At 45.8% G+C, this 14,221-nt stretch overlaps 1 protein-coding gene across 10 annotated transcripts in view; it reads right to left on the reverse strand.

Moving 5' to 3' along the window:
- The window catches only part of RUSC2 (RUN and SH3 domain containing 2), a 57,153-nt gene that overhangs the window by 21,024 nt on the left and 21,908 nt on the right, over window positions 1-14,221 (reverse strand). Inside the window, exons 1-2 of one of the 10 annotated variants that reach the window (XM_065662482.1) lie at window positions 9,170-9,267; window positions 5,307-5,422 (exon numbers count right to left, since the gene is read on the reverse strand). The exons of 7 other annotated variants lie outside the window; for them this stretch is intronic. The gene's annotated coding sequence lies outside the window, so the exon portion shown is untranslated. Of the gene's footprint in view, window positions 1-5,306; window positions 5,423-9,169; window positions 9,268-14,221 lie in introns of those variants that run through there. 2 more of the 10 variants (XM_065662481.1, XM_065662483.1) reach the window with 2 other exon arrangements.

A 14,221-nucleotide genomic window follows, 5' to 3' on the forward strand; every position in this document is an offset into this window, starting at 1 on the left:
TGACAGCTTCCCTAGGGATATGCATGGCTTTTTGTGTGCACTAGATACCCCTCTTCTCACCCCATGATTCATCCTGTATTTGGGATGCGCAGAGGTTGGCAATGGCACTGCCAGTGCAGGGATTATTCAGTTCCAGAGGACCCTCCCTGGCTGCATCATCCCTTGACATTCCCTCCCTGATTCTGGAAGACTGTAGAAGGATCCTCCCTGTCCCTATTCAGGGTCTCGTAGGCTGGGATTGACACTGGGGTGTAAAATCCAGCAAATAGAGTAGTTACAGATTCTGCTGGCTTTGACCAGCTCTTTGCAAAGCACTCACGCCCTTTTGCAAGGGGAAATTTCCAGATGTGCGTATGCAGTGTGCATATGAACACATTTTCTCAAATCAGTTCATTCCACTTATTTGCTCTCAATAGAACAAGCCCACAGTGTGTTCAATACTGATCAATCCTACATGTACAACAGCAAGCAGAGCATCCAGTGATGATCCCTGCCTAGAAAAGAGTGTCATGGTACCGAAAGGCAGGGAGGCACGCAGGGGGCACCATGACTCCAGATACATCAGTACAACAGCCATTTTATCTTCAAATGTCAAAATCCTTTGCCTTATCCACACTGACACCATCTGCTCCTACATGGGAGATGTGGCTGCTTATTCAGTCAGCTCTTCCTTGAGGTGCTAAGGGTTATCTGCAGAATGCAAAGGCCAGACGTTACCTGTGTACACTCCATTCCAGTCAAAATAATATGGAGCAGAGAAGGATGGCTTTTTGTGAGACACCTATGGTGTGATGTGGAATTGCTCAGCAATGCTTCTACCCCCATATGTATATATACATTTACATACACCTGGGTCGGAGCAATCCCAGGCACAGCTACAGATTGGGCAGAGAAGAGATTCAGAGCAGCCCTGCGGAGAAGGACTTGGGGGTGCTGGTTGATGAGAAAATGAACGTGAGCCGGCTTCAGTGTGCGCTCACAGCCCAGAAACCAACCGTATCCTGGGCTGCATCAAAAGGAGCGTGACCAGCAGGGCGAAGGAGGTGATCCTGCCCCTCTGCTCTGCTCTCGTGAGACCTCACCTGGAGCACTGTGTGCAGTTCTGGTGTCCTCAACATAAAAAGGACATGGAACTGTTGGAACAAGTCCAGAGGAGGCCACGAGGATGATCAGGGGACTGGAGCACCTCCTGTATGAAGACAGGCTGAGGAAGCTGGGGCTGTTCAGCCTGGAGAAGAGAAGGCTGCGTGGGGACCTCATAGCAGCCTTCCAGTACCTGAAGGGGGCCTATAGGGATGCTGGGGATGGACTCTTCATCAGGGACTGTAGTGACAGGACAAGGGGTAATGGGTTAAAACTTAAACAGGGGAAGTTTAGATTGGATATAAGGAGAATTGGATATAAGGAATATAAGGAAGGATATAGGGAAATTCTTTCCTGTTAGGGTGGTGAGACACTGGAATCGGTTGCCCAGGGAGGTTGTGAGTGCTCCATCCCTGGCAGTGTTCAAGGCCAGGTTGGATGAAGCCTTGTGTGGGATGGTTTAGTGTGAGGTGTCCCTGCCCATGGCAGGAGGGTTGGAACTGGATGATCTTGAGGTCCTTTCCAACCCGAACTATTCTATGATTCTGTGATTCTATGACAGAAATTCCTTAGATGCAGCAAAGCTCTTGGTAAACAGAAGGAGGTGAACGCTGAGCAACAAAGGATGGGTCTGAGAGCTTTAAAAAAGTATCTGTGCTTTAAAAAAGCGGCAGCACGCTGCAGGTAACAGGGACATGCAGCACCTTGAATTGCTGAGCCCTTCAGGATCTGCACTTTATGCTTTTAAGTCTTTGCTGAGCACTACACAGAGACCTCCAAATCCCTCCTCTGTTGTACCCTCGAAGACTGAACACATTCTTGTCTGTTACTGCTCCTGCCACTCTTTTGGAGCTCCATCACTGATTGTTTAATACCCTGCTCTGCCCAGTGCTGTCAGCGGCATACATGGGGCAACAGTGTTCAACACAGCATGATGCAAGTTTCCTTGTGAAATGTAATGCAATTCTGCTGGAGGCATGCAAAGATTTAAGAAATAAGTATGATTTAAATGCAAAAAAAATTGCACATACAGCATGGAGGATAAAAATGCAGGAGCAAGACCACCAGAACTGTCTGCTGGAGGCAATGCTGGCTTTTTGGAGGCTGGCTTTTTTGAACAGGTTACTGTTTCTAAAAATCTCAAGTCATTTCAGCTACAAAATTGAATGCCCAATGGAAGCCTTTAACTGTAAAGGTTTTTGCGGCCTCTTAATGGCTATGGTTTCACTGTCATCATCAGCTTCCTCAGACAGACCCCCATCCATCACGTCACCCAAGGGTAAAGAGGGAAAAACAGGGTTAAAAGCTGGTCATTCAGATTCATAGATGAGCCAGCAAAAATCCTTTTGTTTTTGAGCTGCTCATTCTTTGAGGGTTGTTCCATGTGAATCCCTGGCTCCTACAGAGCGTTTGCATTAACATGCCTGAAGAAACCACACACAGCTCTACAAAACGCAGAGCACCAACAGGAACGATGCAAAAAGCAATGGTTTGTGCGAGCTTGCAGGCAGGGGCAACATCCAGGCATCTCCTCTTTGCTCCCTGGGGAGAGGGAGGTTCAGTTTATTTCCTGTAAGTCCACATCCAGGCAAACCAGCTGGGAGATGAAACTAGACTGAAAGCCACTCTTCAGACAGCATGGGAGATCTCACAGCCCACTGGTTCCAGCACCAGCTTCCAGGATCCTGGTAGTGCACTCATTTAGTCTCTGCCCCACCTTGGCCACCCCAAAAGCTGCCAGAAAATACTGAATAATTGAAAAAAAAAACAACCCAAAACCCCAAACCAAACCAAATAAACAAAAAAAAAAAAAAAAAAAACCACCCCAAACCCCCAAACAAACAACCCAACAACAAAACCCAGGAAATTCCAGAGAGCTGGAAAGCCTTCAGGGAGCATCATAGTGAGGAGGATGGGGTCAATGGCACCGGGTGAGTGACCTGGGGTCTGAACCATCAGGGTGAGTAAGAACAGGGTGGAGGTAAGGAAGCCTGTACAGGGTGGGACTGGCTAGTGGTATTTGTTTGGACATCCATTTATTTCTCGCCAGCTAATACATCTCTGCCAAATTCATGCCTTCATTAAATTCTTTAGCAAATAATCCAGCATGTGTAATGGAAGAAAAGGTGTAAAAGGAAATACTAGCCGTTTGACTCATTCTAAACCTCCAGCTCCCTGAGAACAGGGAACAGGGAGCATAGTGAGGGTTGTCTGCCTGGTCCCAGGGTGAATATCTTAGAGCTCTGTGTATGAAGGGGGCTGTATCAAGACAGAAAGACTAAATACTTCCCAGATTTCTCACGCTGGTTCCTCTTGTGGTGCTGAGCAAGCATGATTCCTGAAAAGATCACTTCCCTTTTCTTTCCACAATGAGGTGCTGCCTAGGCCAAGGCTTTTTCCAGTGGCTTCCAGGACAGCCTGACTAATCCCATGATTAATGTATTCTTACGTCCCAGGACGATATAGGATTATGATGTGTTCAAAATGGAGACTGCAGCACGTGACAATCAATCACAGCCCTTGCGCTCATGGCAGCAAGGAACAGCGCTGGTCAGGGACAAGGGGCTGTCGGAAACTAAGCGATAGGTAGTATGTATATTCTTGCTGATGACACAACCAGCTTGAGGCCCTCCCAGTCAGAGGAAAAGCAGCCCCAGCTGCTTTGGGCATTTTGAGTTACACAAGACATCAGAAATAGCTCAAGCAGCAGATCCATAGCAGCCAACAAGAGCCTGACAGTGACCGAACCAGTTTCTCCCATTTCTGTGCTCTCTTGCTCCGTGACTCATCATCTGGCATGTGGCACGCCGCAGGAGCCACTTACAGGTCGTGACTCATGAGCATCCACTGAGGTGATCTAGGCTGGAGTAGGCTCCTCCTCCTCTTCCCTACCAGCCATCCTCTGCCTCAGCCCCCACTGAATATGCTCCTAATTACTGTATGCAGACCTGCAGAGGAGACGACTCTGATGTTTCTAGCTGTTAAAAACACACCAAAATCACTGCTGAATTAAACTGCTGCCACTGTAAATCCTTTCTTATCACAAACATTCTAGTAGCAGGAGCAGCAGGAGAAGGGACTACGCTTCTATAGAACCTTTCTGCATAAGCACTCTGAAAGCATCCTGAAGATCTTAGAAAAGCAGAAATTGCACAATTCCTTTCTGAAACATGGATCTGGTTGGGTGCTGGAGCCTGGCTGCTGCAGGGCTCCCTGAACACTCAAGAGCCCACACATATATTAGAAAAAATCCTATAAGCAAATGAAATTGCTGGGCAGAATCAGTAGCTGAAGATGCCAAGCTTGACTCCTTAACTTCATGGCTTTGGCCAGGGCTTAGCTGCAAAGCAGGGTTGTCAGCTGGCTGCCTCATGAATGTGCTCCTTTTACAGACCTGCACAACTGAGTATCGCTGGAACCAGTAGTGACAAAACCCAATCCAGCAGCTGTGGGTGAAACAGAGCAGCAGAAGCACAGACTTACACTTTTCCCACCAATTTCTATGCCTAGGAGCTGTGAGCTCAAAACTCTCCATCACAACAGCCACAGGAGGACAGGTAATAAAGTGTCCTGCTGAGGAAGTCAGGCATCAAACTCAGCACATGAATCAAAGCCTCCTCTCTGTGCCTGCAGGCATACAAGATGGCAAAACTGCTCCTGAAGTCTGTTATACAGCTACATGTAATGGTAAATGAGCAGCTGTTCTTGCTCAGGTGTGCATTGCAGTGGTAAAGGCTCCTGAGATAACAGCAAGAGGTGAAGAGGGCATGGATGCTTCGTACGGATGGAGACACTCTCAACAGCAACAGAGATGTCAGGGGTTGTTTGGGATCTGAATCATCCCTAGAACTACTCTACTTTGGAAAGACCTCTCAATGAGAGGTCACAATTCATTCACAAGAGGTCATCAGGACTTTCCTCCCTAACATTTACTGGAATATGGCTTCAGACATCATCGTCTGCATGCCAGAACATGGCAAGGTAGAGGCCCTGCTTGTCGAAGGCTCATGGGAGGCTAATTTCAGAAGGAAGTTTCATTTGCACAAAGAAAAAGCATATAAGGGCAGCTGCACATCAGGTAGTCCTAGATGCCCTATCACCATCGTGACTTGGGGAAAAGAGCCCTAAAAGAGACAAAAAAGGACTGTCTTCACAGTGAGTAAGATCTCACTGCGGTACAGGTCAGCATCCATACAGACTCCAGCTGCTCCATGGATTCATACCTTCAGCAGTGAAGGTATGAAGTGAAGGTATCTTCTTCCAGATTAAAACTGGCACTGTATTTCTGTCCAGACCGTGTTTTGCAGGCATCACAGCTGTAAAATAATCCTGAACCCTCCTGCAAGGCAAAAGCGTCAGTGATCACTGGAGAAAGCCTCACAAATAAGGAACACACTTTTGAGATAATTCAGTTAAAAAGGCTGTGAAATCACATTCACTGTTTGTTCAGCCCCGAGCCCCAGGTATGTAGGAATGACTATCAAGTGGAAACCAAACATTTCTGGGATGGCAGGTTACAGATGTACAATCTCACACAGCAACAAGGCAAAAGCAGAACAGGCAGCAAATGTGGCTATGAAAGAGTGAAGTAAAACCACAGCAGGGACAATATATTGCGATAATTAAAGTAATACCCCACAAGCCACCGTAAATAAACCAGCAAGAGATGTCAAAAAGCCCCAGCAGGAACATTTTCAGCCTTGAACACAGCGGTGGTGCAATGGTTTGCTATCATTATTAGATAATCACTTCCCAGTGAATAGAAGCAATACAGGTATGGCATTACCTAGCAATGATGGGCATCAGTTCTGAGCAGCTAAAATAACTGCATCTGCAGAGCTGAATTGTTTTGAAATGATGCAATCCTACACAGCATTTAATACATGCTGTGTACAAGCAGATCAGGAGCTCTAAAATCAAGCACGAACAGAAAGCATCTCAGCAGCAGCCTAGTTTTATTACATGCTTCTCTTCACAGTCACATCTAAATGGTTTTTCGAACAGCAGCTATGTCCAACAGTGGACTCCTGCTAAGACTGCAGGAAACCTTAACCCTTCCTAGCTCTAAACAGCTCTGCTAAGACCAGAAGCAGTAACTGGATACACAGGAAGAAATGTTGGGTCTCTCTAAAGAAAGGATATGCAATAAGCAATTCAATGCTCTGAAGGCTGGCAGCACCCTGATTTGGGGGTGATAGCATGCTGCAAAGCAAAAATGCTGAGTATCAGCCCAATAAAGGCAGCATTTGGTGAGACCCATGCATGAAATTTACCCTGCCCTCTGAAGGACATGAGGACCACATACACTTGTGCTGCTGATATCCAACCACTTTTAGACCACAGGCTGGATTTTGCAGTCCTTTGAAGGTAGCTGGAGGAAAGGACCCTGTAGCACAGATGTTTGAAAAGGGAATTTGCCTGATGACTGTGCATTTATTGACCCTGTTTTGAGCAGGCCCCTGAACAAACAGGTCCTCTGCAGTCATGCGAAAATGCTGTCTGAATCTCACTTAAGCAAAATTCTGGTGGGAAAAATGTTTATGTCTAGAAGCAGGTTTCATAACCTGCCCATAGAAAATTAGGAGCCTATACAAGCATTATGATATATTCTTGATATCCCTTAGTGTGTCCCATTTTCTCTTCTGAACTCTCACATCTTTTAGGGCTTGTAACTTCCAGAACCAGTGAGTTCCACACCAGATTACATGCCCCAGTCAGTCCTTTTGACCATATACACATTTGACTTCATCACTTGTCCTTGGGCTAAGGCTGGGAGGGTATCATATTTTCTACTATATTCGCCAGCTCTCTGAGCAGTCCCAAACTTTTCATTCTGCTCACATACAAGAGTATTCCCAGATCCTTGGTCCAGTCACCAACCTCTCTCCAAGTGCCTTCCTGATGTGGGATGTGTTTGTGTATTAGCATGGCCAGCAGCAAGGCAGAACTCAAGAGGATTTGGATGAAACCACAGCATCAATTTATGTAACAGAATATTTTCCATGCAACAGAACTAACAAAAGGCAAGCCAGAACCTTAATAAAACACTTATGAAGCAGAGCAGACACTCCTAATGATTACACATACTTTTCTTCTGAGGAGAAACTTACCCCTTGCAGGGGCTAGCAACCCAAACCAAACTGAGCTTATAAAGCCCTATTCGGGACAGTTTATTTTAGGATATTGCTCCACGAGATAGCTCATGTGCTAATTAGGCTTGGAATGACTGGGCTCAACAGAGCATTAAGGGTCTAACTAACTAAATCTGATAACCCTGGATTAACCAAGGTCTTCTGCTAAGGAAAGTCTTGTGGACTGCAGTGGATGCACAGATCTATTCACTAGGGGAAAAAAAGGAGGGCAAATGGGGATAGTCATTGGCTCTGTAGTGGAAGAGCAGGTTAGAGTCCCAGGGGACTCTACTGAAGGGTTCATCACTCTGCTTTTAATCACTTGGAGGCTGTTCAAGAGGGCTGAGGAGACACCTTAAGACTATGGGTTCCCAGATCTTCCAGCTCACAAGAAGAATTTGCCTCTCTTAAGCCTTGCACTGAGATGGGCCTCAGCTCAACCAGGAGGTTTCAAAACTCTGCAGCCCCTGAACATCAACTGTAAATACACTGGGTACTCTTATTCACACAAATGCCAAGCCATTTGGGAATATTGTTGGGCTTTGAAGTTTGACAGCAAGATTCATGGACTAATTAGTCACAGTGTGTGAAAATTATTCCTATTATCAGTTTCATATAATCCTCCTTAATTTCCTGGAATACTTCCATATTACAAGCAGGGCACTGCATAAATCGTTATCGCCTTTCTCCAGACTATTCATTATTTTATATCATCATAAACCTCACAGTTTCCCATTTAACACAAATAATTTCCATTTCCTCAGTCTCTTTCCTTATGAGAGTTTTCCAGGACTTTGTGTAGTTTCCTTGGCAGTTTCTCAGTTCCCTCCAACTCTGCAGTCATGCTTCTGAGCTGGGGTAGCTAATTGCACACAGTTTCCCAATCAACAGTGGGATGTTCCCTGCTCCCTAATGTATTAACATTAGAAGACTCTGCACCATCATTTTCCATCTCATTTTTAGGTACCTTAGCATTCATATGTAGATGCTCACCAAGTAAAGTCCCTTATGACCAAGGTGGCATCCAAGTTCTTCTTGCAGTTTAATGACATCAATGGGTTTGAATCAATTTAATAAATTTAATCTGTTTAATGATTTGGAACCTGACAAAGTGTACTTGTGTGACTGTCTTCGGTTACATGCATTTATATAACTTAGCATCGAGCTTAAAAAAAAGAGTAATCAAGGTTTACAACAGGACTAGCCTAGAATAAACCAGTGGATTTTTCTTACATATCCGTTCTCTGAGGAAAGCAGTTTCTTTTTCTTGTGCAGTATGTTTTGGGGGTGTTTTCCCCCTCAGCTAACACAAATTCTTGGCATAAGCTTGTGGGAAGAGGTTTCTCATATCCCCATGCAAATTCTCTTTGTAGTCCTCCAAGAGACAAGAGGGTCCTGAATGTCTGAAGGATATTTTCCCTGTATTAAAATTATCTAAATGTATATAAAATTATGATATTTGCCTCATTAAATCAGTGAGGTCTGGTGGCTTGCCCCCATGAAAGAAGATTCCCCTTTCATTTTGATGGGCAGGCCAAGAGGTTGTTGTGGTTTTTCTTTCCAACCTCAACTCTTGCCAGTGGGAAAGCAGACAACAAGGCAAGCAGACCAAAAATACGGGCAGTTGAACATGTCCTGGTACCTCTCAGTGCTTCCAGGCCAAATACAAATGCATTGCTTCAGTTTGGGGTGTTTTTCAACCTTGCAGTACCAAGCCATGTCAGTAGCACAAAGCCTGGGGGAGGCTGGGGTTCTGGAGATGTGGACATTCTCTGGGGTCTCTGAAGCTTATGCAAAGTCCCCAGCAGAAGCACAGATAACAGAAACCCCCATGGATCAACAACTACTATCAGTGTCAACAAGGTATGGCCAAACTGAATGACATGTGACTAGAACATTGCCACCTTCGTGCATTAACCACCCCCATGACATTGCTCATCAGTGCTGGCACATACCTGTTTCTGGCAGTTCCTCCTCTCCTCCTTTGTTACTGTGCCCTGAACCGGCTGGCCTTACTGCACTAGAGTTTAGAGACCTCTAAGGATGTCCTCTTCTGCTCCACACAGCCTCACCTTTCCTCTGCCCCAGCTTTCCCCCAAAACCAGGCAGTCTAAGGGGAAATAGGGAAGGTCAGCACACACGAACAAAAAGACTGACAGGCTTACAGTAATAAGTAGCAGTCACCACCTTCAAAGTGCTTTATGAATACAGCAATTATAAATAGCAAGTGCCTGCAGAAATGAAAATGAGGCATATGAAAAGGAGCCGAACACAGGAGGAAACATCTGGATGAAGAAGACGCTCTCCGCAACAGCCATTTCAAGCGGCTGGAGGGTAGATCTCCATGATAGGTGAAGTTAAATGCCACTGGCTGTGGACAAAAGAGAACAGCTTGTTGCTCTTGTCTCTTTCTAGAACAAGAAAATGTCACAGCCAAGTTCTAGAAAACAGCTAAGTGCAGATGTATGCCGAAATCCTCTTGTTGTTCTTCTAAAGGGTCTAACTACTCATGATAAACCACATTCAGGCAAGAAATCCCTTGGAAGTCACCACAACAACTCGCATACTAACAAGTGGTGCAGGAGAAATCAACCAGAGCAAGCCGAACCCCAGGGCAGGTGTGTCACTCCAGATATTGATCACTAGAATGAATTAGGAAAAGCCAAGGAAGATATGCTGTCTTGGACAACAGGATCTTGGGACCAGGGATATGAATTATTTACATCTCCAACTGTATCTCCTCTTGTGTAAGCTTATGACTCTGCCACCTGTGCTACTAGAAAAGGTCTGAGGGTAGGACTGCAGGGAAAAATGCTGTGTAAGCAGACACTAGAACTAGCCTCACTACTAAGAACAGAAAATTGCACTAGCACAATGGTCCAGAGAAGTCATTCTCCCTGCTGAGAAGGACATCTGTGAGGACAGCTATGCTATCTAAGCTTACACAGAAAACACATGACACTGCAGCACGAGGCACACGTCCCTGCTTTTCAACCTTAGAGAGGGACCAGAAGAAGGTGGCTTGCTAAACAATTCAGGTGAATTGGACCTACTAGACAAAAGGAGACTAAGTATGTGGTTTACCCTGCACCAACGAAGGCAGAGCAGAATGGAGCACAGCCTGCCCACTTAAAGCATTAGGTCCCACTTTTCCAGAAGTGAAGGCAGCTGGTGCCAGTTTACAAAGAACAATGTGCAGTTCTGAAGTAAAACTGATGAGATAAATCTAACTATGTAAGGAGCAAGGACTTCCTGCTCTGTTGAAGAATAACACCTGAAAAGCCTGTTCTCTGAGGTCAGAAGGAGCTGAGAGAGATTATCTAATTGTTGCTGAACTGAGTCTCTTAGCCAACAGTCAGGAGCACAGATTTTCCCAAGTCTACTGCATCACAGTTAAGCAACTCATCAGCTCAAACCTCACATCACAACTTGAGTTCTTGTGAAAACGTCATTTTCCTTCAGCTGTATGCAGGATTTTTCTCCTGGCTCTGGTATGCAGGAGAGCTCCTGAGTATTTGCGAGAGACACAGATGCTCAGGTGAGTCTCTCGCACATCTGGAAGGCAAAATCTCCCAGTCTGGTAACCATCCCTTGTCCATGTGTCCCATCCTTCCCCAGGAAGCATGGTTTACTCTGAGATACCAACGGGTCTGAGGAAAGTATGAGTGAAGCAGGTGAATATCTGCTCTATATTTGCCAGGTTCTTCCCCCCAGGCTCTACTTTTTTTCCCTGTGATTCCCAGAGGATAAAATCCCCTCTTGCCAAAAGGAACTGCTAGCTCTTGTCACACTATTTGTGCCACTGGCCCGAAAAGCACAGCAACAGAGCGATGACACTTGCTCTCTGCTCCCAGAGAGCATCTGGTCCTGGAGCAGAGAGATAGCTCGGTGGCAGTGCCAGTTTTCCTATCAATTGCCGAACATCAATACAAAGCACTGCTGCCATCACTCGGATATTTATTATTTATCACTCAGAGGCGCTGCCAGCCCCACACACTCAGCATTGCACAAAAACCAAAACACAGTCTCTCTCCCAAGAGTTCAGACTCAGAGAGCGAGCCTCAACCATCACCTGTATTATGTCCACTCACCTACATTATAGCTCTGCCTTCTGTCTCGCTCCCATTTACAACTTTCGGCGACTGCACTGTTTTGGGTTTATTTCTCTTATCTGCTGATACAATCATGCGCAGCCTACTCCAGTAAGAAATATTTTCATGCATCTGATGGATAGAAAAAACATTGTCTAAATGCCCCTGAGGCTGCAACACAACTGTGGTGGGGAGAGGGAGAGCTTGTGGACAAGCCTGCTCCTGCAGGCTTAACAGATGTGTCCATGCTTTGACCCCCTTCTTTCAGAAAAGGAACATTAAAATCACTTTCATCAATAGAGAAAACTGGAGCAGAATCAGGGTCTTGAGCCGTTTTGATGTCCCTTTTCTTTTTCGTTTGGAGAGTAACCAGCTTTCAGATGACTGCTAGGGCATGCAGGGAACCTGCTCAGCAGATAACGCAACAAATCCCTGCTGAGGCTAGTTACCAGCACAGCTGTCATTGATCATTGCTATGGATTTCAATCCCTGCCAGCCAAGCTCCCTCAGCCCCTTCAAGCTTTATCCTGCTGCCTTTTACATAGCTCTGGAATTGGGTGAACTTCTGCCTCTTTTGGACTTAGAGGCACTTCGTCCACCTCAGAACTCTTCCCATGAAGCAGCACAGGCAGAACACAAGTGAGCTTTTCCACCACCAGTTGTATTTTGATGGCTTCGCAAACAAAGGGACAATATCTCCTCATACAATACTGTCTAAAGATTCCACAGCTCATGGGGAAGCGCCTCCAACTCTGTTCCTCCACCTCTCAACCAGCTGCACAGATTCCCCACATCTCTCACTTCTGGTTTGCTTTTCCTGTGTTTAACCATCAATACTATGTCTACTGAGACAAGTTATTGCCCAGCATCTACAATAGAGAAAGGCTTTGGACTGAGTATCTCAGGCTGACCCAGTTCGTGTTAAACAGAAGGTTAAAAAGCAAACTGCTTTGTAATGAAACCTTTTTAATTTTGAAAGAGCAGATCTCTGGTGTATCGGGGAAAACAGTTACAAAGCCAACAAGAACAAAGAGCTTGGAGAAGTATTGCAGAAAGGACTTTGAATGTTCATCATAAATAAAAGAAACATCTGGAATCACCTAACAAGGTGAGGAAATTAGAAGAGCAGAGCTCTTGACCAACCTGAATGAATAACCACACCAAGAAGGGTATTAGAGGTAAATAAAATAGCATCTTTGGTGCTGTTTGGCAAGAAGAAAATCTAAGCTGCGGCAATGACAGGTTAGGTAATACAGAGAAAAAAGGGTGCAGGAAAGGAAATGAGCTTTAGAAGTGGAAACCAATTCAGGAAGATGAATGCACTCCAGTCAGAAGGACAAGACATACTCGATCGCAGAACAATGAAAGAAGAGTTGCATGATCACAGCTGGCAACAGGGCTCTTGATAAAAATACCTGTGTGGGAAGAGAGGAGGGAGGGGAAGCTGTATGGCTGGTGAATAATAAAGTCTGTACCTCTTCTAAAAGAGGAGGGGAAGTGATCCACTTTAGATTTATCAACCTGCCCTTAGTACGACATAAGGCTTTCAGAAAACATTGGAAAACAATAATAAGATGGGAAATAGATGAAAAATTGGGCAAAGCACAACAAGGGGTTGGTAAAGGTAGGCTACAGTCTGGCTATCAGGATTAATACCAGAGTAAGATCTTGACTTATCAGACTGGAAGAAAATTAAGATCTCTGGGACAGAGAATTAGTTCTTTGTTTGTTACCATGCCTCAGACACCTGAGAGGTGGTAATGGAGCTGTGGGCAGGTCATTCCCAAGTCCACAGCATCTTCTCATGGGCCACCTGCATATTCTGCACTGCAGGTCCAGTTCTGAATCTAGAGATCCAGGTGTATTTTGTCTCCAGCATTCTGCATTAATGCAGAGAGGAAGACACACAGCACCAACAAATCTCCTTCCTGTGAACCATGTCAATTTGCTCCAGTCACCATAAGCTCTCTCCCATCTTTTAAGCATCTCTAGGTGGAGATTATCTGTGCACTCTCACTGCTTCACAGATGCTCTTGTAAGAGTGGTACCTACTAGCTAGGCACATCCTATGTGTCCTGGGGCATGTTCCCATCCCACACAGCAGAGGAGGCCGCATCACCTCCTTTGGTAAGCACTGTAAATAAAAACAGTACACAGTTTCCTTCTACACCCCAATACAAGTATGTGTATCCTCCATAGGTATGGAGGTATCCTCCTGTTGTGTGTCCTGTCCTCCAGTCCAGAATGCACCACGCACAGAGGTGCTGTTCTGCAGCAGCACCACAAATGCAACCTGATAGACATCTGCAGGATCATATCGCACTCCCTGCTCCCATCAGACTGTGTGGGACAGAGACCTGGAGACACAGAGAGACTTCCTAGGCTCCAGGGCAAGATTGGGATGAGAAGGAGCTGCAGTTCAGGAATCCTTAGGACGCTGGCAGCGCATTGCACAGAGCTGAGAGAAGAATGCACTCTGTTCTGTGGTTTTGGTGGAAGCCCTCTCTTTCCCACTCGACACCCTGCACTGAAATTCTGGGTTTATCTCCTTCAAGGAGAGCTTGTCACTCCATAGGGAGGAAGAGGAAGCAACCAAGAACCTGCAGCAGCAAAATGGTTCCTCCAAGAAAACTGCTGTAGGAAAGGCTGTGCTGAGGATTGCTCCCTCCACAACCCCCATGGGGTTGCACACAGCACTGACCATCTCAGGGAACACAGTGAGAGGCTGAAGAATGACAGTGCAAATGACACATTTGCATTCCCTGACAATGACAGCCCCGAATTTCCTCCTCTGTGCCCTCTACCACTGGTCTCTGACCCAACCCCCCCTTGCTCCTCCAGCTCTGCAATGCCCCTCACGTCTGCCTCTTCAGCTCCACAGTCCTCTGCCAATCATTTAGTATTTTATCTACATTT

Source organism: Lathamus discolor, chromosome Z, assembly GCF_037157495.1.
Source record: "Lathamus discolor isolate bLatDis1 chromosome Z, bLatDis1.hap1, whole genome shotgun sequence".
Taxonomy (NCBI): Eukaryota; Metazoa; Chordata; class Aves; order Psittaciformes; family Psittacidae; genus Lathamus; species Lathamus discolor.